This window comes from Budorcas taxicolor, chromosome 8 (assembly GCF_023091745.1).
Source record: "Budorcas taxicolor isolate Tak-1 chromosome 8, Takin1.1, whole genome shotgun sequence".
Taxonomy (NCBI): Eukaryota; Metazoa; Chordata; class Mammalia; order Artiodactyla; family Bovidae; genus Budorcas; species Budorcas taxicolor.
The window spans coordinates 23,191,114-23,214,404 of record NC_068917.1 but is presented as its reverse complement, the minus strand read 5'-3'; the positions used below and the strand labels follow the sequence as shown (position 1 = coordinate 23,214,404).

At 39.4% G+C, this 23,291-nt stretch overlaps 1 pseudogene; it reads left to right on the top strand.

Moving 5' to 3' along the window:
- The first annotated feature begins 3,802 nt into the window (after nucleotides 1–3,802).
- LOC128052673 (V-type proton ATPase subunit E 1-like) lies at nucleotides 3,803–4,578 on the top strand (annotated as a pseudogene).
- Nucleotides 4,579–23,291: the final 18,713 nt, after the last annotated feature.

Sequence of the window (23,291 nt, the reverse complement as noted above, 5' to 3'; positions counted from 1 at the left end):
CCCCAGGCAAAGAAACCTAAATAACTAAGATGAAGAGAACTCTTAGAATGTCATTATTCTCTTTGTCTCTCTTCTTTTATTTTTCTAATCTGATCTGGGCCCCATAAAGTTACGACCACTTATTTTTCTTTAAAATGAAGTGACACAAGAAAGAAACTTTATTTTCCTATGTACCAGAAAGGAATCGTACCAAAATATTTACAGTGCTTTTATTAGAGTGGCATATTGTGTTTCCACTTCATAGATCACAGACTTGTCATGGCGAAGGGGCTCGTATAACACAATGAAGCTATGAGCCGTGCCTTGCAGGGCTACAAAAGAAGAATGGATCATAGAGGAGTGTTCTGACAAAACGTGGTCCAGTGAGAGAGGAAATTGCAACTCACTATAGTATTCTTGTCTGGAGAACCCAATAAACAGTATGAAAAGGCAAAAAGATATGACAGCAGAAGATGAGCTCCCCAAGTCTAAAGGCGTCTAGTATGCTACTGGGGAAGAGTGAAGGGCAGTTACTAATAGCTCCAGAAAAAACAAAGCAACTGGACCAAAGTGGAAATGACGTTCAGTTGTGGATGTGTCTGGTGGTGAAAGTAAAGTCTGATTCTATAAAAAATAATATTGCCTAGGAACCTGGAATGTTAGGTCTATGAATCAAGGTAAATCAGATGTGGTCAAGTGGGAATGGAAAGATTGAACATTGATTTCTTATTAATCAGTGAACTAAAATGGATGGGCTTGGGCAAATTTAGTCCAGATGACCATTGTATCTACTACTGTGGGCAAGAAGCTCTTAGAAAAAATGGAGTAGCACTCACAGTAAACAAAGAGTCCAAATACAGTGCTTAGATGCAACCTCAATAACAGAATGATTTTGGTTCATTTCCAAGGCAAACCATTCAACATCATACTAATTCAAGTTTATGCCCCAACTACTGATGCAAAGAAGATGAAGTTGATTGATTCTATGAGACCTACAACACCTTCTAGAACTAACACTGAGAAAGATGTCCTTTTCATCACAGGGGATTGAAATGCAAAAGGAGGAAGTCAAGAGATGCCAGGAATAACAAGCAAGTTTGGCCTTGGAGTACAAAATGAAGCAGGACAAAGGCTAGCAGAATTGTCTCAAGAGAACATGCTGGTCATAACAAATGCCCTTTTTCAACAACCCAAAAGATGATTCTACATGTGGACACCACCAGATGGTCAATACTGAAATCAGACTGTTTATGTTCTTTACAACCAAAAATGGAAAAGCTCCATACAGTGAGCAATAAAAAGACCTGGAGCTGACGGTGGCTCAGATCATGAGCTCTTTATTGCCAAATTCAGGCTTAAATTGAAGAATCTAGGGAAAACCACTAGGCCATTAATGTATGATCTAAATCAAATCCCTTACAATTATAAAGTGGAAGTAGCAAATATTTTCAAGGGATTAGATCTGATAGACAGATTGCCTGAAGAACCAGAGATGGCGATTCATAACAATGTATAAGAGGCAATGACCAAAATCATCCCAAAGAAAAAGAAATGCAAGAAGGCAAAGTGGTTATCTGAGGAGGCTTTATACGTAGCTGAGGAATGAAGGGAAATAAAAGGTACGGGAGAAAGGGAAAGGCATACACAACTGAATGCAAAATTACAGAGAATAGCAAGGAGAGATTAGAAGGCCTTCTTAAAGGAACAATGCAAAGATATAGAGAAAAACAATAGAATGGGAAAGACTAGAGATCTATCTCCTCAAGAAAATTGAAAGTATCAAGGGAACATTTCACGCAATGATGGGTATAATAAAGGACAGAAACAGTAAAGACCTAATAGAATTGGGATAGATTAAGACAAGGCAGCAAGAATATACAGAAGTATATCAAAAAGGTCTTAATGACCCAGATAACCACAATGGTGTGGTCACTCACCTAGAGCCTGACGTCCTGGAGTGTGAAGTCAAGTGGGCCTTAGGAAGCAGTACTATGAGTAAAGCTAGTGGAGATGATAGAATTCCAGCTGAGCTATTTAAAATCCTAAAAGATGATGCTGTTAAAATGCTGGACTCACTATGTCAGCAAATTTGGAAAATTCAGCAGTGGCCACAGGACTGGAAAAGGTCATTTTTTATTCCAATCTCCAAAAAAGGCAATGACAAAGAATGTTCAAACTACTGTACGATTGTGCTCATTTCACATGCTATTAAGGTATGCTCAAAATCCTTCAAGCTAGGCTTCAGCAGTAGCTGAAATGAGAACTTCCTGACGTACAAGCTGTGCTTAGAAAAGGCAGAGAAACCAGAGATCAAATGGCCAACATTCATTGGATTATAGAGAAAGCAAGGGAATTCCAGAAAAACATCTACTTCTGCTTCATTGATCACACCAAAGCCTTTGTGTGGATCACAACAGACTATGGAAAACTCTTAAAGAAATGGAAGTACCAGCCTACCTTACCTGCCTCCTGAGAAACATGTATGCAGGTCAAGAAGCAACAATTAGAACTGGACATGGTTCAAAATTGGAAAAGGAGTACAACAAGGCTGTATATTGTTACCCTTGTTTATTTAACTTCTATGCAGAGTACATCATGTGAAATGCTGGGCTGGATGAATTATAAGCTGGAATGAAGATTGCTAGGAGAAATATCAACAACCTCAGATATTCAGATGATACCACTCTAATGGCAGAAAGTAAAGAAGAACTAAACAACCTCTTGATGAGAGTGCAAGAGAAGAGTGAAAAAGCTGGCTTAAAACTCATCATTCTAAAAACTAAGATCATGGCATCTGGTCTTGTCACTTAATGGTAAATAGAATCGGAAAATGTGGACACAGTGACAGATTTTGTTTTTTAGGCTCCAAAATCACTGTGGACAGTGAGTGCAGCCATGAAATTAAAAGACACCTGCTCCTTGGAAGGAAAGTTATGACAAACATAGACAGTGTATTAAAAAGCAGAGACATCATTTTGCTGACAAAGGTTTGCATAGTCAAAAGTATGATTTTTCCATTAGTCATGTATGGATATGAGAGTTGAACCATAAAAACTGAGCACTGAAGAATTTCTGCTTTCAAACTGTGGTCCTGTAGAAGACTCTTGAGAGTCCCTTGGACAGCAAAGAGATCAAACCAGTCAATCCTGAAAGAAATCAGCACTGAACATTCACTGGAAGGACTGACACTGAAGCTGAAGCTCTAATACTTTGGGTACCTGTTGTGAAGAGACAACTCATTGGGAAAGACTCTGATGCTGGACAAAATTGAAGGCAAAAGGAGAAGAGGGTGGCAGAGGATGAGAGTTTAGCTATTATCACCAACCCAGTGAACATAAATTTGAGCAAACTCTGGGAGACTGTGAAGGACAGAAGAGCTTGGTATGTATATTCCATGGTGTCCAAAAGAGTGGGACGCAACCTAGTGATTGAACAACAACAACAGCAATATTGCATTTAGCTTTTTCCATTTTGTTTCTAATTTCCAATGTGCATATAATGGGCTATCATACTTTTGCAGTATAATAAATTATGAAAACAGTAGGGGACGACACCAGTTATTTTATTGATTAGGAAGGTGGATTCCATTTGAGGTGAAATGTCCAAGAAAAATTAGTGAGTAGCAGAACCAGGACTAACACCAGGGATGAACTCATACTGGTGGCAAGCAGATAAGCATTGATGATACACCTAAATTCTTAACATGGGCCCACCATCTTCTAACTGCATTAGTAGAGAAGTCTTTTCATTTCTTGGAGCCTAAATTTCCTCATTTATAAAATAGGGATAACTTGTTGGATTGTAATTTCCATGGGCTTTACACATGCTAGCATATAGCACAACAAAACAGAGGAGGCCTGAAGTGGCAGCTTTCCTCTCCTGGTTGCTCATCAGCATCTGTTCTGTCAGTGATGCAAACATGCAGAAGCTGATTAAGTACATGATGACTTTTATTGACAAAGTCAAGGAGGAAGCAGAATAGACAGGAAAGCAAAAGAAGAGTTCAACATTGAGAAATATCAGCTTGTGCAAGCGTAAAGAATGAAGATTATGGAATATTATGAGAAGAAAGAAAAGCAGATTGAGCAGAATAAGAAAATTCAGATGTCCAGTCTGATGAGTCAAGTGAGGCTCAAAATCATCAGACTGAAAGATGGATGATCTTGTCACAAATCTAAAGACAGAGACTCAGCAGAATGGTAAAAGATAGAGCCAGGTGCCAACTGCTGCTGAATGGCCTGATCCTCCTTGGCCTGTACCGGTTGTTGGAGCCCTGAATGGTCATTTTTGAAAAAACAAAACAAAACAAAAAATGCCCCAAGATTTCCCACTGGTGAAGGCAGCAGTGCAAAAGCAATGTCTGTGTACAAAATCACCACCAAAAGAGATGTTAATGTCTAAAATGGTCCGAAGGCCTACCTGCCTGAGGAAATAGCTGGCAGGGTTGCAATCTATAGTGGGGATTGCAAAATCAATGTTTCCAATATCCTCAAAAGCTGGCTGGACCTCATTGTCTAGCAGATGATGCCAGAAGTATAGGGAACCTTGTTTGGTGCAAATGCCAACAGGAAGTGTTTGGACTATGCCTACAGGAGGTAGTGTCCATCTACTGCTGTGACATGGATGCTTCTGACATTTGAAGAAACAAGATGACCTCTGTAATTTCCTCTTTGCTGTTCTCATATCTGTATTTATCAGTGGATAGAAGGAAATGTCAACCCACTCCAGTATTCTTTCCTGGAGAATTCCATGGACAGAGGACCCTGGCAGGCTACAGTTCATGGGTTGCAAAAGAGGAGACACAACTGAGTGACTGAACAACAACAACCCTTCTGTAGGTAACACCCCTGGCTGATTGGTAACAATGGGAGAGTTTCACTTAATATGGTTAGGAAACCTTCCTCTAGCATATCTGAGATTTCAGCTTCCTGCTGGCTCTGCAGTAAGAAGGCAAGGGGTCAGATGGTGGGTGCATGAATGTCTCTGAGTCTCCTGTTCTCTGGTCCAGTGTCTAGCCTAGAAGGGCCAGTATATGCTGGGCTCTGGAGTCAGGTCTTTGCTCTTTGGGCTTCAGTTGCATGTGAGGCCACATTCCTTCTAGCAATAGCTGCTTCACTGTTACCTGTTTTGGCCTATAAATGTTTGTTTGTCGTGTGATTTAAGATCTATGCCATGAATACGCTTTATTTATTAAAACAAATGCATACCTGGAAAAAAGTAAGTAGCTGTCACATAATGGGTAACCAAGAAGTGCCATTTCCCTTCTTTCCAATTGCTCCGTTCCCTGTTATAGTGCCTTAAAAGTGTACCCGCCAATATCTTCTTTTGAGTTACTCTAATGTTGCTCTAATACGCTTTTTGCACTTATATATTAATACAATACCTTGTATTGTTCATATGTTGATGTCTTAACAGCTAGTACCACAGAATGTCAGTGTATTTTGAGATGGGGTCTTTGAAGAAGTAAAGTTAAATGATGTCTTTAGGGTGGGCTTAGTACAGTCTGACTGGTATCCCTATAAGAAGGGGATGTTTGGGTATATGGAGAGACACCAGGGATGCATGTGCACCGAAGAAAGACTTTGTGAAGATGCAGAGAGGTTGGCTTGCCCCCTGCAAGCTGAGGAGAGGACTGTGAGGCCTTAAGAAAAACCTAATCTGTGGATATCTTGTTCTTAGACTTCTAGCCTCCAGAGCTGTGAGGAAATAAATTTCTATTGTTTAAGCCATATAGTTCATGATATTATGTTATGGAAGCCCTAGCAAAGTACTACCTCTTCCATCTTTAAATAGAATCACACTAGGACCACAGCCTTGTCTAACTCAATGAAACAAAGCCATGCCATGCCTGCAGAGCCACCCAAGATGGGCGGGTCATGGTGGAGAGGTCTGACAGAATGTGGTCCACTGGAGAAGGAAATGGCAAACCACTTCAGTATTCTTGCCTTGAGAACCCCATGAACAGTATGAAAAGGCAAAATGATAAGATACTGAAAGAGGAACTCCTCAGGTCGGTAGGTGCCCAATATGCTACTGGAGATCAGTGGAGAAATAACTGCAGAAAGAATGAAGGGACGGAGCCAAAGCAAAAATACCCACGTGTGGATGTGACTGGTGATGGAAGCAAGGTCTGATGCTGTAAAAAGCAATATTGCATAGGAACCTGGAATGTCAGGTCCATGAATCAAGGCAAATTGGAAGTGGTCAAACAGGAGATGGAAAAAGTGAACATCGACATTCTAGAAATTAGTGAACTAAAATGGACTGGAATGGGTGAATTTAACTCAGATGACCATTATATCTACTACTGTGGGCAGGAATCCCTTAGAAGAAATGGAGTAGCCATCATGGTGAACAAAAGAGTCCAAAATGCCGTACTTGGATATGAGCTCAAAAATGACAGAATGATCTCTGTTTGTCTCCAAGGCAAACCATTCAATATCACAGTAATCCAAGTCTATGCCCCAACCAGTAACACTGAGGAAGCTGAAGTTGAACGGTTCTATGAAGACCTACAAGGCTTTTTAGAAGTAACACCCAAAAAAGATGTCCTTTTCCTTATATTGGACTGGAATGCAAATTAGGAAGTCAAGAAACACCTGGAGTAACAGGCAAATTTGACTTTGGAATGCAGAATGAAGCAGGGCAAAGGCTAATAGAGTTTTGCCAAGAGAACACACTGCTCATAGCAAACACCCTCTTCCAACAACACGAGAAGACTCTACACATGGACATCACCAGATGGTCAAAACTGAAATCAGATTGATTATATTCTTTGCAGCCAAAGATGGAGAAGCTCTATACAGTCAGCAAAAACAAGACTGGGAGATGACTGTGGCTCAGATCATGAACTCCTTATTACCAAATTCAGACTTAAATTGAAGAAAGTAGGAAAACCACTAGACCATTCAGGTATGACCTAAATCAAATCCCTTATGATTATAAAGTGGAAGTGAGAAATAGATTTAACGGCCTCAATCTGATAGATAGAGTGAACTATGGACAGAGGTTCATGACATTGCACAGGAGACAGGGATCAGGACCATCCCCATGGAAAAGAAATGCAAAAGAGCAAAATGGCTATCTGGGGAGGCCTTGCAAATAGCTGTGAAAAGAAGAGAGGTGAAAAGCAAAGGAGAAAGGAAAGATATCCCCATTTTAATGCAGGGTTCCAAAGAATAGCAAGAAGAGATAAGAAAGCCTTCCTCAGTGGTTAATGCAAAGAAATAGAGGGAAACAACAGAATGGGAAACACTAGAGATCTCTTCAAGAAAATTAAAGATACCAAGGGAACATTTCATGCAAAGATGGGCTCAATAAAGGACAGAAATGGTATGGACCTAACAGAAGCAGAAGATATTAAGAAGAGGTGGCAAGAATACACAGAAGAACTCTACAGAAAAGATCTTCATGACCAAGATAATCATGATAGTATGATCACTCACCTAAAGCCAGACATCCTGGAATGTGAAGTCAAGTGGGCCTTAGAAAGCATCCCTACAAACAAAGCTAGTGGGGGTGATGGAATTCCAGTTGAGCTATTTCAAGTCCTGAAAGATGATGCTGTGAAAGTGCTGCACTCAATATGCCAGCAAATTTGGAAAACTCAGCAGTAGGCCACAGGACTGGAAAAGGTCAGTTTTCATTCCAATCCCAAAGAAAGGCAATGCCAAAGAATACTCAAGCTACTGCACAATTGCACTCATCTCACATGCTAGTAAAGTAATGCTCAAAATCCTCCAAGCCAGGCTTCAGCAATATGTGAACCGTGAACTTCCAGATGTTCAAGCTGGTTTTAGAAAAGGCAGAGGAACCAGAGATCAAATTGCCAACATCCGCTGGATCATGGAAAAAGCAAGAGAGTTCCAGAAAAACATCTCTTTCTGCTTTTTTGACTCTGCCAAAGCCTTTGACTGTGTGGATCACAATAAACTGGAAAATTCTGAAAGAGATGGGAATACCAGACCACCTGACCTGCCTCTTGAGAAATCTGTATGCAGGTCAGGAAGCAACAGTTAGAACTGGGCATGAAACAACAGACTGGTTCCAAATAGGAGAAGGAGTATGTCAAGGCTGTATGTTGTCACCCTGCTTATTTAACTTCTATGCAGAGTACATCATGAGAAACGCTGGCTGGAAGAAGCACAAGCTGGAATCAAGATTGCCGGGAGAAATATCAATAAGCTCAGATATGCAGCTGATACCACCCTTATGGCAGAAAGGGAAGAGGAACTAAACAGCCTCTTGATGAAAGTGAAAGAGGAGAGTGAAAAAGTTGGCTTAAAGCTCAACATTCAGAAAACGAAGATCATGGCATCTGGTCCCATCACTCCATGGGAAATAGATGGGGAAACAGTAGGAACAGTGTCAGACTTCATTTTTTGGGGCTCCAAAATCACTGCAGATGGTGTTTGCAGCTATGAAATTAAAAGACACTTACTCCTTGGAAGGAAAGTTATGACCAACCTAGATAGCATATTGAAAAGCAGAGACATTACTCTGCCGACTAAGGTCCGTCTAGTTAAGGCTATGGTTTTTCCTGTGGTCATGTATGGATGTGAGAGTTGGACTGTGAAGAAGGCTGAGCGCCGAAGAATTGATGCTTTGGAACTGTGGTGTTGGAGAAGACTCTTAAGAGTCCCTTGGACTGCAAGGAGATCCAACCAGTCCATTCTGAAGGAGATCAGCCCTGGGATTTCTTTGGAAGGAATGATGCTAAAGCTGAAATGCCATTACTTTGGCCACCTCATGCGAAGATTTGACTCATTGGAAAAGACTCTGATGCTGGGAGGGATTGGGGGCAGGAGGAGAAGGGGACGACAGAGGATGAGATGGCTGGATGGCATCACTGACTCGATGGCCGTGAGTTTGAGTGAACTCCGGGAGTTGGTGATGGACAGGGAGGCCTGGCGTGCTGCAATTCACAGGGTCGCAAAGAGTTGGACACGACTGAGCGACCGAACTGACTAACTAAAGGTGCTCGAGGGCAAACTGCATTGCATTCCTTCGTAATCAGAGCAAATGATCAACAGTTTCTTGATGAATACTATGATTTTTATGTGGAATAGATTTATTGAGGATATCACTTGTATTTGTTTTGTATTTCTTTTATGTGTCCCATGGAGGCCCAGCTATTGAGGTTACAAACAACTGTAATGTAATAATGAGGATTATATATAATCTTTTTTTTTTCTTTTGCAAATAGCAACTAGAATTGTCCTTTTTATGAAGTCATAGGAGTAAATGCAATTAAGGCTGAAAAGATTATTCCTTGTTGCCTGTCTAGACATAGGAAGAGAGAATTAAATCTTCAAATGTAATTTCTGAAATTAAGATTAATGACCAGTAGTACATGATTCCCTTATATGCTCATGACCTCATGTTGTTTGAGACTAAACGTGGGGGCTTCCCACTGTCTTTGTATTAATGAATATGATTGAATTATTTTAAATATAGCTAGACTATAGCATTAACTTGTCTGTTTTAGAAGTTTGCCTTGTATTTTTCAGAGAATCAAAAACAGGCAATCATAAATGAGAAAGTCAAAGAGTTTTTTACTGAACTTTAAAAATTACATTTAATTCTCATTTTCTGGATTATGAGGAATGTGGGAGAAAATGAATTATCTTAGTTAACTTATGGAAGGGACATCAAGAGATAAAAAAAAAATTTGCAGGTTTTCAATGTTTTCCTAGTCTAAGAGTTTAAAGGGGGATTTAGTGATAAATGAGAAATCTTATGAACAGTAAGGTAGAAAGTTTATTATTGGGAAAAAATGCAGAAAATAGTTTTTAAGGAAGTGAAGGCGGCTTCCTCCACCTGTTCTTGAACCAACACGATCTTTGTGTGTTCCCTTAGCACATATATGTTTAAATATACATAAGGAATATTTTTCTAATATCTTGTCATTGTCATTACCTGCTAAGTAATGTTTGGATGTTAATTAAAGCTTATGGCACTCATTCACATATCTGTAGATAAAAGGCATTAGAATAGATGATCTAGAAAAATTAACATACTTTTCAATTCTAGGATTCTATGACTCTCTGTATTATATCTGGATATACGGGGAAAAAAGGGAGAGGATAAAAGTGATGTCACTTAGAGAGGGTACTGTTTGTACTTGTTCTGTCAGTCTCCTAAACAGTCTTTGCCACGGGGCGTTGACTGGCTTCTGAGCTCAAACACCAAGCTCTATGCTTTAAGACCATGGGGTACTATTCACTACTGAATCTCCAGAACTAAAAGAATGCCTGCAGCATAAAAGACAGTCAAAATACTTGTTGGAAGAAGGAGTAGATTAATGTTTCTAATGCTGTTTTGAATATAATCTATTATAGGGTAACCTGCCTGTATTTTTCAGAGTTATGTTGACATATGTCCACTCAGTTATTAGACATCTGGATTAGAGGACTAGAGAATTAGAGAAACAGAATCACATGTTGCTGCTAAAGTAAACAAAATCTGAAGTAGCAGCAAAATTTTAAATAATGTTTTATTCTGACATAGAAAAACAATAAAGTTTGCTTTATTTCTACCCCTTCCTTTTTTGTTTTTTGTTCTTTTGTTGTTGTTGTTATTAGGAGAAAGATGTATTTCCTGAAACTCCAGAATGAATTTCATGAGGGCAGGGGGCACTGTCTGTCTTTTTTTTTTTTTCCATGGACCTAGCAATACTGAGTCATAAAAGTGTTTATTTAATTTTTATTTATATTTAGTGTGGGGCTTCAGGAAGCTCCCTGGGCCAACTCTACTACCTGTCAGCATGGAGCTCACAGGGGCTGTCAGCCGGAGCAAGGAGAATGTGAGGTGCAGGGAGGGTGCCGAGGTGGGGGCTCTGATCATGGTCAGGATGGAAGCTGTGGATCAGAGAGACAGAGCTGAGGAGTATCCCATCGAAGGCTTGAATGGAGCTACAGGGAGAGGTCCTGGAGTGGCGTCTCTCCAGGCCTCTACTACGTCCTGGCTCTGCGACCTTGTGCAAGTCTCAGGGCTTCAGTTTTCTCACCTTAGCCTCAGCTGAGGATCTTTAAAAATGCTAGTGCTTGAGCCCCACCCCAGAAGGTCTAATGTTACTGGGATGTGCCTGAGTGTTGAGGACCTGAAAGCTCCCCAGGTGATACTTCTGTGCAGCCAGGGCTGGGCACAAAAGTATTTATTGAATGGATGAATGGATGCTGAAAATGGTAAATGGTTACAAAAGTCATGATATTTGGCTCAGTGTTCATTAGAAGTGGGCAAAGGTAGTCTGGAAAGAAGGGAGTGAGCATGCATATAGGTATATGTTTATAGAAAAATCAGAGAAATACACTGATACTTCTGTTTTAACAAAACATAAAAGCTCTGTTAAGTCTGTTGATTTTCTTGGTCAAGTTCAAGGGAAGATTCTTGAGTGAAAAAAGACAAAATCAAAAATATTGAAACATCTGGCCATTATTTTGAAAAGCCTTGGTGATTTTATAAGAGAGAATATTCTGAATATTAGCCATATGGCAAGAAAGAATTAGAGAAAACAGAGTTGTCTTGTAGTATGGTTTGTCTCAGACACTAGTCTTCTAGCAGGTAGCTTATTATTATCCTTCTCTCCAAGTCATGGCAGCATTTCTCTGTGTGTCTGAGTTTGGTGCACACTTTCTTTGACTGGAAAACTCTGTAAGGACAATCATCAGCATGGGAATTAGCCCATCATTCTGACTCAATAGGGATAAAGAGGAAATCAGCTGCCTAATGAAGCTCCTTCTCTGCCCCCTGCCATTGTGAAAAATAGCAGCTACAGTATTTCATTATGAAATCTGTGTGCTTCGCTTCTCACCCTTCCTTGGTCTGAAAATCAAAGGCCATTTCTGTCAGATCTCACCCTTGGAGTTTTCATCGTCACTCATGACTTCAACTATCACTTCTGTGCAGGTATCTCCCCAAATCTGTATCGCAAGTCCCACTCCCTCAGCCCTTGCTATAATCCTGCCTCCCAACAAAACAAGTTTTATTTCTTAATTTAGACAACTTTGAACTTATAGTTGCATGTTTTGATAGAGTCAGAATCACAATATTTTATTCTGCTTTTTCCTCAAAAATTAAATCATTAAACCGTATGGACTGGACTTTTATATTTTTCTTCTTAACAGATATGCTGCAGGGACTGAAACAATTTTTTATTTTTTTTAGGATTAGGGAATGTCAGAGCTATTTGCTCACTTCCTTTTTTTATTTTCTGAATAAAAGCACTGAGTAAGTGTGACATGTATATCACTTTAAAGTTGAGACTGCAGAATAAAATTTAAGAGATCTATTCTCTCCTCGAATTTGACTCTGAAAATAACTTGTACTAACATCAGGAACTTTGCATCCTCATCTTTGTAATTGCAAGGTTCCCACAGTCAAATTAAAGACATAGAAGTGATTGCAATAGAAAAAAAATATTTAAAGAATGCGGTAGCTCTGTATCAAGACTGTTCAGTAATTAATACATTCAAAGTTTATATTCAAAGAGTATGTTTTTGATTAAGTATGTCTAGGCACTATGTACATCTCAGAAAACCTTAAATATATATGTCTCTGAAATTCTTACATTTTATAAACTACAAGTTAGTCATTCTAGTCTTATATCAACACTTACTGAGACATCTCCATGACTTAGCCAACTCCCAGATTTGAAGTAAAATTTCATCTATCCATCTATGATATATAAATTCATTTTGTTTTTAAATAATTTATTTATTTTTGGCTGTGCTGGGTCTCCATTGTTGTCAGGCTTTTTCTAGTTGTGGTGAGCAGCAGCTACTCTCTAACTAAAGTGCACAGGCCTCTCATTGTGGTGGCTTCTGTTGTTGTGGGGCAGGGGCTCTCGGGCACACAGGCCTCAGTAAATGCGGCACATGGGCTCAGTAGTTGCAGCTCACAGTCTCTAGAGCACCGGCTCAGTGGTTGTGGCTCATAGTTGCTCTGTGGCATTATGGGATCTTCCTGGATCAGGGATTGAACTGAAGTCTTCTGCATTGACAGGTGAATTCTTTATCACTGAGCCAGCAGGGAAGCCCCCAGATATATAATTTAAAATGATATATGATCCATGGTGCTGGAAGTTTACTCCTTTATCATTTACGAGGTGCTTATCTCCACCACACCTATTAATCCTCCGTTAGCCTCATAGTAATACTGATAAAGGAAAGCCATGAATTTGCCTTTCTAGGCTTAAATATTCTAGAAATGGATTTCCTTGTCTATAGCCATATAAAGGAGATCTTCTTCATCACCATCTCTATACCGTAAACATTCAGATTCTGGATTTATTTTTGTCTAATTACATGGTCCCTCTCTACTTACTATTCTATTTCTTTATGCACTCTGGTGCCTCTTCACGAGGTATCTGCATTACATCTATGTAGGATGAGTACCTCTTGCCATGTAGTCTGACCCTTATTACCATCAGAAACTTATAAAACTTGCCTGTGGTTTAGCTGAAAAACTTACAGACTTTACCCATCAAATATATATTTTTAAAGTATTATATTTTGAAACAAAAATTATTAACATATATTAAAACTGGTTTTAGAATGATTTCATGAAGATGTTTGACAACAATGTTTGGCAGTTTACCCAGGGAGAGACCAAAGTGAAGAATTCCTCCACAATGCTTTCTCTGGAACCTTAGATTTTCTCTCTTGTGCTATATTTAGATGTGTAGCATGTCTAATTTTCTGGCTTTGTGCCTCCCTGTGCTTCTAGTGCTTATCATAACCTAGCTAGAGTGTCAGGCCAAAGCGTGAAGAAAACCTTACATTCTTACCTGAGTAAGCCAACTTACAGCAGTATGTGGACCCTCTGTGCTGGGTCCCTCTCATCCTTTTTTTTCATTCATGTGTTTCTGACATTGCAAAAAAGAAGTCAACAAACTGTCTTCTCAGTAAAAAGTAGTTCTAAAAACTTAAAAGTTGTTTACTAATTCAGCAAGACTTGTGATGTTAATGATATAACCAGATTAATCAGATAGTAACAAATGCCAATTAAATTTAAATAAATTCAGTACAGTTCCACTCAAGGCAGGCCAATCTGATATAATTCAATTCATTTCAAGCATATCTGAGTGTACAAGGATAAATAAAATGCACTCACTGTGTATTCTAACAGTGAGAGCAGCATATAAAGAAAATAAATTGCAATTTCAATAAGTAGAATAATGAAATTATGCACACTATCCTGAAGGATTTTGAAAGATGCCCAAGATGTCAGGGTGGGGTCAAGTTTAGACGGAGGGAAGACCATTGGATACCTTGGTCCATTCCCTATGACCTTGGATAGGCTCTTATGCATATAATAATAATCTTAGCTATTTTCACACAAATACTTTTCACTTCAATTATTTTATAAAACATGAATATTTTACTACAAATATATTAAAAACAAATGCATAAACCAAAAGATAAATGGCTTTGACTTGAGATTCTGTACTGTAATATGAACAGTTTTGGATTTGTGAAATGTGGTGAACTTGGTTTTAACCATCATTTAAAAAGATAGCAAGGATATAGTGGGAAATAGTAAAAATACAAAATGTATATGAATTGAGAGGTTGTTTAATTTCCCATTTTAACACCAAGAAACTTCCCTGGTGGCTCAGATGGTAAAGAATCCACCTGCAATTTGGGAGACCTGGGTTTGATCCCTGGGGTGGGAAGATCCCCTGGAGGAGGATGTGGCAACCCACTTCAGTATTCTGGCCTGGAGAATCCCCATGGTCAGAGGAACTGTCTGGGCTACAGTCCATGGGATGGAAAAGAGTCGGACATGGCTGAGCGACTGAGCGCAACGGCACCAAGAAGCCTTTATTTGGATTATATTATAAATCTGCTGAGGGTTTAAAATTTCTTGCGTGTAAACAGGGAGATGGTTCTCAAGGAAATCTCTGTGGTCTCTGCTGGCTCTTAAAGCATTCTCTGATTCTACAGGATGATCGGGCCAGTGAAAATAACCCAAGGGATACGGAATGAGGAGTGGAATGAGTACAGTCTTCACAGCCAGCAGAGCTCAGATTGAACCCTGGCTGAACTTCATCTGGTTGAGTGATTTAGGGCACATGGGCATCACTTCATTAGTAATTCTCGTTTGTAGAACACCTATTTCATAACACTGTAAGGATTAATACAATAACGTGATCAAAATGCTGCAGAGCTCTTGGCACATACTAGGTACTTAAATGCTAATTTCTGTTTACATCTTCTTTTGTTCTGATTAACAGAAACAAGTCTATCTCTTTTATAGGGAGCCTCAAATATTCAGGTATTAATGTTCAATTATTCTCAGAATCATAGGTTGTCTGAAAACATGTACTATGGCCAAGACATGATAGATCAAGTGAAGCAGAGAAATGGATTAAGGTATCATGTAGCCAAGATATTTGATAGGAGTGTTGTTGTTTTTTTTAAAGAGAAAATCATTTAGCAAGCTCATGCCATAGCGGCCTTGCTTCTGTTCTGTCTCTCATGACCTTTCACTTGTGCCTGATTATTCACTGAGACCGTGCAACCTGACTAGTCAGCACATTTACTGATAAAGGGACACTTCTTACATAATAATTCTCTTGCATTTCACTTCACAGCCAAGATTTATTAACTTTGTTGGTAGAAGTCTTCATGTGAAAACTTGAATGCTTTTATGGGGACACACTGTGCTACACTTACAGAAAGATCGTTTCATAAGTATTATTACAAAAGGTAGTATAGCTGTAAAATAAGCTGAATGCAGAGTCTCTAAGATCTAAGGTGGATGTTGCTCCATCTCTGTTCTTCCTGGGGACATTCTGTTCTTGTTTCATTCTCTTTGTCCATCAGTTCAGGCCCCGTTTCACAGAAGCTTAAATCCTCTGTTTTTTGGTAGAAGATGTGAGGAAGGGTAACTCTGGCTGGAATGGGAAAAATCCTTCCATTTCTTATCAAATGTTATGATAACATGTGATAGCATGTTTCTAACAACCCCTCAGTAAAGCAGCATTTACTAAGGGGTTATTAGAAACAATGATGTATATATCTGCTTGGTATCCTGAGAAGATTGGGATCTTTCAGATCAGACAGGTACAGTTTCAAATATCAGGTCATCACTTAATAACTGGGACTTTCAATGATAAACTTATTTTCTCTGAGACTTAGGCTAATAATAGAGACTTAGGCTAATAATAACTTTTGTATGGGATGATGTGAGGATAAACTGAGAGTGTAAACTCAAAGTTCTAAGCAATATCTCTTGCATGAAGGTATGCTGCTGCTGCTAAGTTACTTCAGTCGTGTCCGACTCTGTGCGACCCCATAGACGGCAGCCCACCAGGCTCCCCTGTCCCTGGGATTCTCCAGGCAAGAACACTGAAGTGGGTTGCCATTTCCTTCTCCAGTGCATGAAAGTGAAAAGTGAAAGTGAAGTCACTCAGTCGTATCCAACTCTTAGCAACCCCATGGACTGCAGGTTACCAGGCTCCTCCGTCCATGGGATTTGCCAGGCAAGAGTACTGGAGTGGGTTGCCATTGCCTTCTCCAGCATGAAGGTGTAGTGGTCATTAAATGGAGGCATCATAAAAATAAAAACTGAGTACAAACTGACAAATGAAAAGTGTCTTTATAAAAAAGTGTCAGTCACCTCAGTGATGGTTCTATTTCCCAAGTGAATGACTATCACACACATCCGATAAGAATAAAATCTTTTTTCAGAACAGGTGATATTTCAACTTTCACTCTTTTGTTTGTAAAATAAATAGGAAACAAAAAAGTAACCCCAGACTAGACTTTTTTTTTTAAAGCGAATCTATGACAGCATCTTTTTTCAGAACTTGGCAAAAGTTTTCTGGTTGTTATGCGAAAGGTAACTACTGAGAGAAGGCAGGAAGATTTACAGGACATAAGTAACACTCTTTCAGCACAGTAATAGTATGTTGCAAGCAAACATAAGAGAAGCCATTATAAAAATGGAAAAGGATGTTACTTTTCACATCTGGAGTACATTTTCAGGGGAGCATGTTGCTATGAGTGGCCAGCATGAATATCTGTGATTATATGAATATGCTGTGATTACTTGACTGATAGAGAGCCTGCTAATATGACTGACTGGGATGGAGAGTGCTGGTGCAGAAAGGTAGGGATAACTTTGCAGTCACTGACACAATAGGCTTTTATCCTGCTGTACATTTCCCACAGAGTCAAGTGGCTGGTGATGTTGGTCTTTGGAAAAACAGCTAGTGACTTTCTATGCTAATAATCTTAATCCCAAGCCCATAAAATTGTTATACACACTCCTTAAAGTAGTAGTCAAAGGTATTCCATGAAAAAAAAGGGCTTCCACAGTCAAATAAGTTTTGAAATGCTGAGTATTATGTTCTCCCCACTGTGGATCAACACAGCATAAAATACTATATGAAAAACTTTGAGAAGTCCAGCATTGAAAGAAAGTTAATTAATTAGGGAATGGTTCAATCATTCCCTCATTTTAAACTGGTGTCCTTTATCAAGAAAAGTTTATAAACATCCTGTTGAACCAGTGATACATACTTTGGAAAACATACTTTGGAAAATCCTGTAATTGGCATTCAGGGAAAAAAATATATATGTGATAATGTGAAGGAGTGAGTTGTTTTGGAGAGATGGACTTTCACAATTACACATCTTCTGAAACATATTCCTTGTGCTTTCTCAGTGAAGGTATTTTAGAGTCATCTGTGAAGAATATATTGTAATCTTGGTTGTGGCTTAGGAGTAGTTTTCTTGTCCAAGAATATCTCGAGGATACTGTGGGTTGGGTTCCAGTTCAGTTCAGTTGTTCAGTCATGTCTGACTCTTTGAGACTGCATGGACTGCAGAACGCCAGGCTTCCCAGTCCATCACCAACTCTCAGAGATTGCTCAAACTCAATGTCCATCGAGTCGGTGATGCCATCCAACCATCTCATCCTCTGTCATCCCCTTCTCCGCCTGCCTTAAATCTTTCCGAGCATCGGGTTTTTTTTTTTTTTTTTTTTCCCAGTGAGTCAGTTCTTCACATCAGGTGGCCAAAGTATTGGAGCTTCAGCTTCAGCATCAGTCCCTCCAGTGAATATTCAAGACTGATTTCCTTTAGGATGGACTGGTTGGATCTCCTTGCAGTCCAAGGGACTCCCAAGAGTCTTCTCCAACACCACAGTTCAAAAGCATCAGTTCTTTGGTGCTCAGCTTTATGGTCCAGCTCTCACATCCATACATGACTACTGGATAAACCATAGCTTTGACAAGATGTACCTTTGTTAGCAAAGTAATGTCTCTGCTTTTTAATGTGCTGCCTAGGTTTGTCATAACTTTTCTTCCAAGAAGCTAGTGTCTTTTCACTTCATGGCTGCAGCCACCATCTGCAGTGATTTTTGGAGCCCCTCAAAAATAAAGTCTGTCACTGTTTCCATTGTTTCCCCATCTATTTGCCATGAAGTGATGGGACTGGATGCCATGATCTTAGTTTTTTGAATGTTGAGTTCCAGAATGTTGGGTTCCAGACTGCCACAAGAAAGCAAATATCACCATAAAGTGAGTCACAAAACCGAATCTTTTGGTTTCCCAGGCACATGAAAGTTATGTTCATAGTATGCAGTAGTCTACTGAGTGTGAAATAGCACTACATCTAAAAAAATGTACACACTTTCATTAGAAAATACTTTATTGCTAAACAAGGCTAGCCATCATCTGAGGCTTCAGTGAGTCGTATTCTTTTTTCTGGGGAGGTTCTTGTCTTAATTTTTATGGATATTGACTGATCAGGGTGGTGGTTGCTGAAGGCTAACATGGCTGTGGCAATTGCTTAAAATAAGACTCCAGTGAAATTTACTGCGTCGATTGACTCTTCCTTTCACAAATGATTTCTCTGTAGCATACAACACTGTCTGATAGCATTTTCCCACAGTAGAACTTTTTTAAAAATGGAAGTCAACCCTTTCAAACCCTGCTGCTGCTTTATCAAATGAATTTATATAATATTATAAATCGTTCATTGTTATTTCAACAGTCTTTTATAGCACCTTTGCCAGGAGTAAATTCTATCTCAAGAAATCACTTTTTTGTTCATCTGTAAGAAGCAACTCCTCTTGAGATTGCAATAATTCCGTCACATCTTCAGGCTCTACTTCTAATTCTAGTTCTCTTGCTGTTTCCACCATAATGGGATTTACTTTCTCCACTGCAGTCTAGAATACTTCAAAATCATTCATGAATGTTAGAATCAACCTCTTCTAAATTCCTGTTAATGTTATATTTTGACCTCTTCTCGTAAATCATGAATGTTCTTAATGACATCACCTTCCCAGAAGGTTTTCCATTGACTTTGACCAGATCCATCAGAGGAATCACTATCTATGACAGTTATAGACTTATGAAATGTATTTCTGAAATAATGATTCAAAGTCTAAATTACTCCTTCTTTCATGGACTGCAGAATGAATATTGTGTGAGCAGGTATAAAAACAACACTAATCTCATTGTATACCACTATCAGAACTCTTGGGGAACTAGATGCGTTGTCAATGAGCAGTAATATTTTGAAGGGATGTCTTTTTCTGAGCATTATGTCTTAACTGTTGGGTGAAAATATTCAGCAAGCCATATTGTAAACAGATGTGCTATCACTAGGGTTTGTTGTTCCATTTAGAGAGCACAGTCAGAGTAGATTTAGTAGACTCATTACTAAGGGGCCTAGGATTTTCAGCATGGTAAAATGAGCATCAACTTAAAGTAGCCCCTAACAAGAGTGTCCTGGAGAAGGCAGTGGCACCCCACTCCAGTACTCTTGCCTGGAAAATCCCATGGACGGAGGAGCCTGGTGGGCTACAGTCCATGGGGTCGCTAAGGGTCGGACACGACTGAGCAACTTCACTTGCACTTTTTACTTTCATGTTGGAGAAGGAAATGGCAACCCACTCCAGTGTTCTTGCCTGGAGAATCCCAGGGACAGGGGAGCCTGGTGGGCTGCCGTCTATGGGGCCGCACAGAGTCGGTCACGACTGAAGCGACTTAGCAGCAGCAGCAGCAGCAACAAGAGAGTCAACTTGTCCTTTGAAGCCTTGAAGTCAGACATTGATTTCTCCTCTTCAGATATGAGAGCCTCAGATGATATCTTCTTCCAATAGAAGACTGTTTAGTTTACACTGAAAATCTGTTGATTAGTGTAGCTGTCTTTATTAATCATCTTAGCAAGATCTTCTGGTAACTTGCTGCAGCTTTTGCATCAACACTTGCTGCTTCACCTTGCACTTTCATGTTCTGGAGATGGCTTTATTCCTTAAACCTCATGACCCAACCTCTGCTCATTTCAAGCTTTTCTTCTGCAGCTTCCCCACCTTTCTCAGCCTTCAGAGAATTGAAGTGAGTTAGGGCCTTGCTCTGGATTAGGCTTTGGTTTAAGGGAATGTCATGCCTGATTTGACCTATATTGCTGAAACTATCTCCGTATCAGCTTTCTTATCATTTATGTGTTCCCTGGAATAGCACTTTTAATTTCTTTCAAGATCTTTGCATTCATAACTTGGATAGCTATTTAGGGCAAGAGGCCCAACTTTTAGCCTATATCAGCTTTTGATTAGCTTTTTGATTTGTTTCCTCCCTCATCTTAATCATTTCTAGCTTTTGATTTAGAATGAGAGACATGTGGCTCTTCCTTTCGCTTGAACACTCACAAGTCTTTGTAGGGTTATTAGTTGGCCTGATTTCAACATTGTTGTGTCTCAAAGAATAGAAAGGCCCAAGAGAGGAAGAAAGACAGAGAGTAGCACGTCAATGGAGCAGTCAGAACACACCAGAACATTTTTTGATTATGGGTGTGGTTTGTGGCACCTCAAAATAGGTACAATAAGAATGTTGAAGATCACTGATCACAGATCATCATAACATACAATAATAATGAAAAAACTTGAAATATTGTGAAAATTACCAAAATGTGACACAGAGACTTGCAGTCAGCAAACGCTGCTGGAAAAATAGCGTCGATAGATTTGCTGGACACCGGGTTGCCACACACCTTTAATCTGTAAAAAGGCAGTATCTGTAAAGCTCAGTAAAGCAAAAGCACAATAAAAACAGGCCTGCCTGTACTGTTGCGTTAAACAGAAATCAGTTATTTCGTAGTTTTGTTTTGCAGATTAAGGCACCAGAGCTGGATCTTATTGTCTGATGAAATCCTTTTCAGGTTTTATTCTACAGCTTTCAAGTTCTGCAGCAACTTTCTTTTTAACTGAAAATATTTTCTTAATTTAAGCAAGCCACCACATTGAAGAAAACTTGTAAGCACTGTTAGTACTTGTCAGGAGTAAATGGGACTCTGGAGAGTTCTATGAAATAGGAAACATTTGAACAGAGTATCATCTTTCTTTCAGCTGTTTGTATAGATGCAATTTCTGCAATTCTATACCTCACAGCTCTAATTCCTCTTCATCTGTGTCTCAGGCTTCCATCAATAATCCTTCTGCTGAAACACATTTGACAAGAGAGGTAGAGTGGATACCCTTGCAATATCTTCTGAATGTCACTCAAGAGCGATTTGTAATCGAGATCATAAATTTTAGGAAGAAAAATGTAAAACTAAGTTGGGGGTTCAATCTGTATGAATCTGGATTGGATAGGGTATGGTTAGTAGCATTTTATAAAAATCATTTTTTGATTAGACAGTGGAGATTTTGTAAAACATTAAAAAATCAGTGGATATTATGGATATATATCTTAAAAAATAAACCCCTCTGGCAATGTACCTTGATAAATGAGTGAATTGGATGTTTTCTGGATCCAGTTATATTCACCTTACACATTGTGATTTCTAATACATCTTCTCATCCTAGAAAGTCTATAGTACAGTTGTTATCCTATCTCATAACATTTATATTGAAAAAAGGACCTAGTATGTTTATACGTGTTAGGTAAGAGACTGCATTTTTGCTGCCCTTCTGAAATTCAGGAGAAATATATGCTATTGTTTACAATAATATTTCATTAAAAAACTGAGTAAGAAAAAATGAGATACTCTGTTTGGATAGTGAAAAATGTTACATTAATTTTATTGATTTGGATTTTTCTGTTTATTAGGTGAAGCTATCAAAATGGTTCTGATTGTTTTTAAACAAATTTTGAAAATTAAATATGAAAGTCATGTAGTGTATTTTTCTCTTAATTTGTTCAAGAGCACTATACCAATATTAACTTTTCATTATTTGTTTATATAATAGCATTATATGATAGAACTTCAGGGGAAATGTACTATATTTAGGTATATTTATCCTGTACTATTTTTCTCTCAAATCTAATATATTATGTGTTCTGCATATGTTTAGTTACAAAATGAAAGAACATTGTGTATTAAGCATTTAGAAAAAGGAATGATTAATTTAAAATAACCTTTGTCTAAACATATGAATTCATACTTTTCATGGGGTTCTCAAGGCAGGAATACTGAAGTGGCTTGCCATTCCCTTCTCCAGTGGTCCACGTTTTGTCAGAACTCTCCACCATGACCCGTCCGTCTTGGGTGGCCCTACATGGCATGGCTCATAGTTTCATTGAGTTAGACAAGGCTGTGGTCCATGTGATCATATTGGTTAGTTTTCTGTGATTGTGGTTTTCAGTCTGTCTGCCCTTTGATGGATAAAGATAAGAGGCTTATGAAAGCTTCCTGAGGGGAGAGACTGACTGAGGGTGATACTGGGTCTTGTTCTGATGGGTGGGGCCGTGGTCAGTAAATCTTTAATCAAATTTTCTGTTGATGGCTGGAGCTGTGTCCCCTCCCTGCTGTTTATCTGGGGCCAAACTATGGTGGAGGTAATGAAGATAATGGTGACCTCATGCAAAAGATCCCAGGCATGTACTGCTACAGTCTGGACCCCCAACCCTGCAGCAGGCCACCACCGACCCATGCCCTCGCTGGAAACTCCCGGACACCCACAGACAACTCCAGGACAGTCTCCTGTGGAGTCACTGTTCCTTTCTCCTGGGTGCTGGTGCACAAGGTTCTGTTGTGCCCTCCAAGAGACTATTTCGCAGTCCTGTGTAAATTCTGGCAGCTCTATGGTATGGTCAAGGGCAATCTCCTCCCAGAGTACTTATGCCATACCCACACCCAGAGCCCCTGTCCTTGCGGCAGACTACTGACGACCTGTACCACCACAGGAGACACTCAAACACAGTTCTGTCTCAGTCTCTGTGGGGTTCCTGGGTCCTGGTGCCCACAGGGTTTGTTTGAGCCCTCTCAGTATCTCTGACAGGAATGGGATTTGATTCTAAGTGTGAATTTGTGCCTCCTACCACCTTGCTGGGGCTTCTCCTTTGCCCTTGGGCG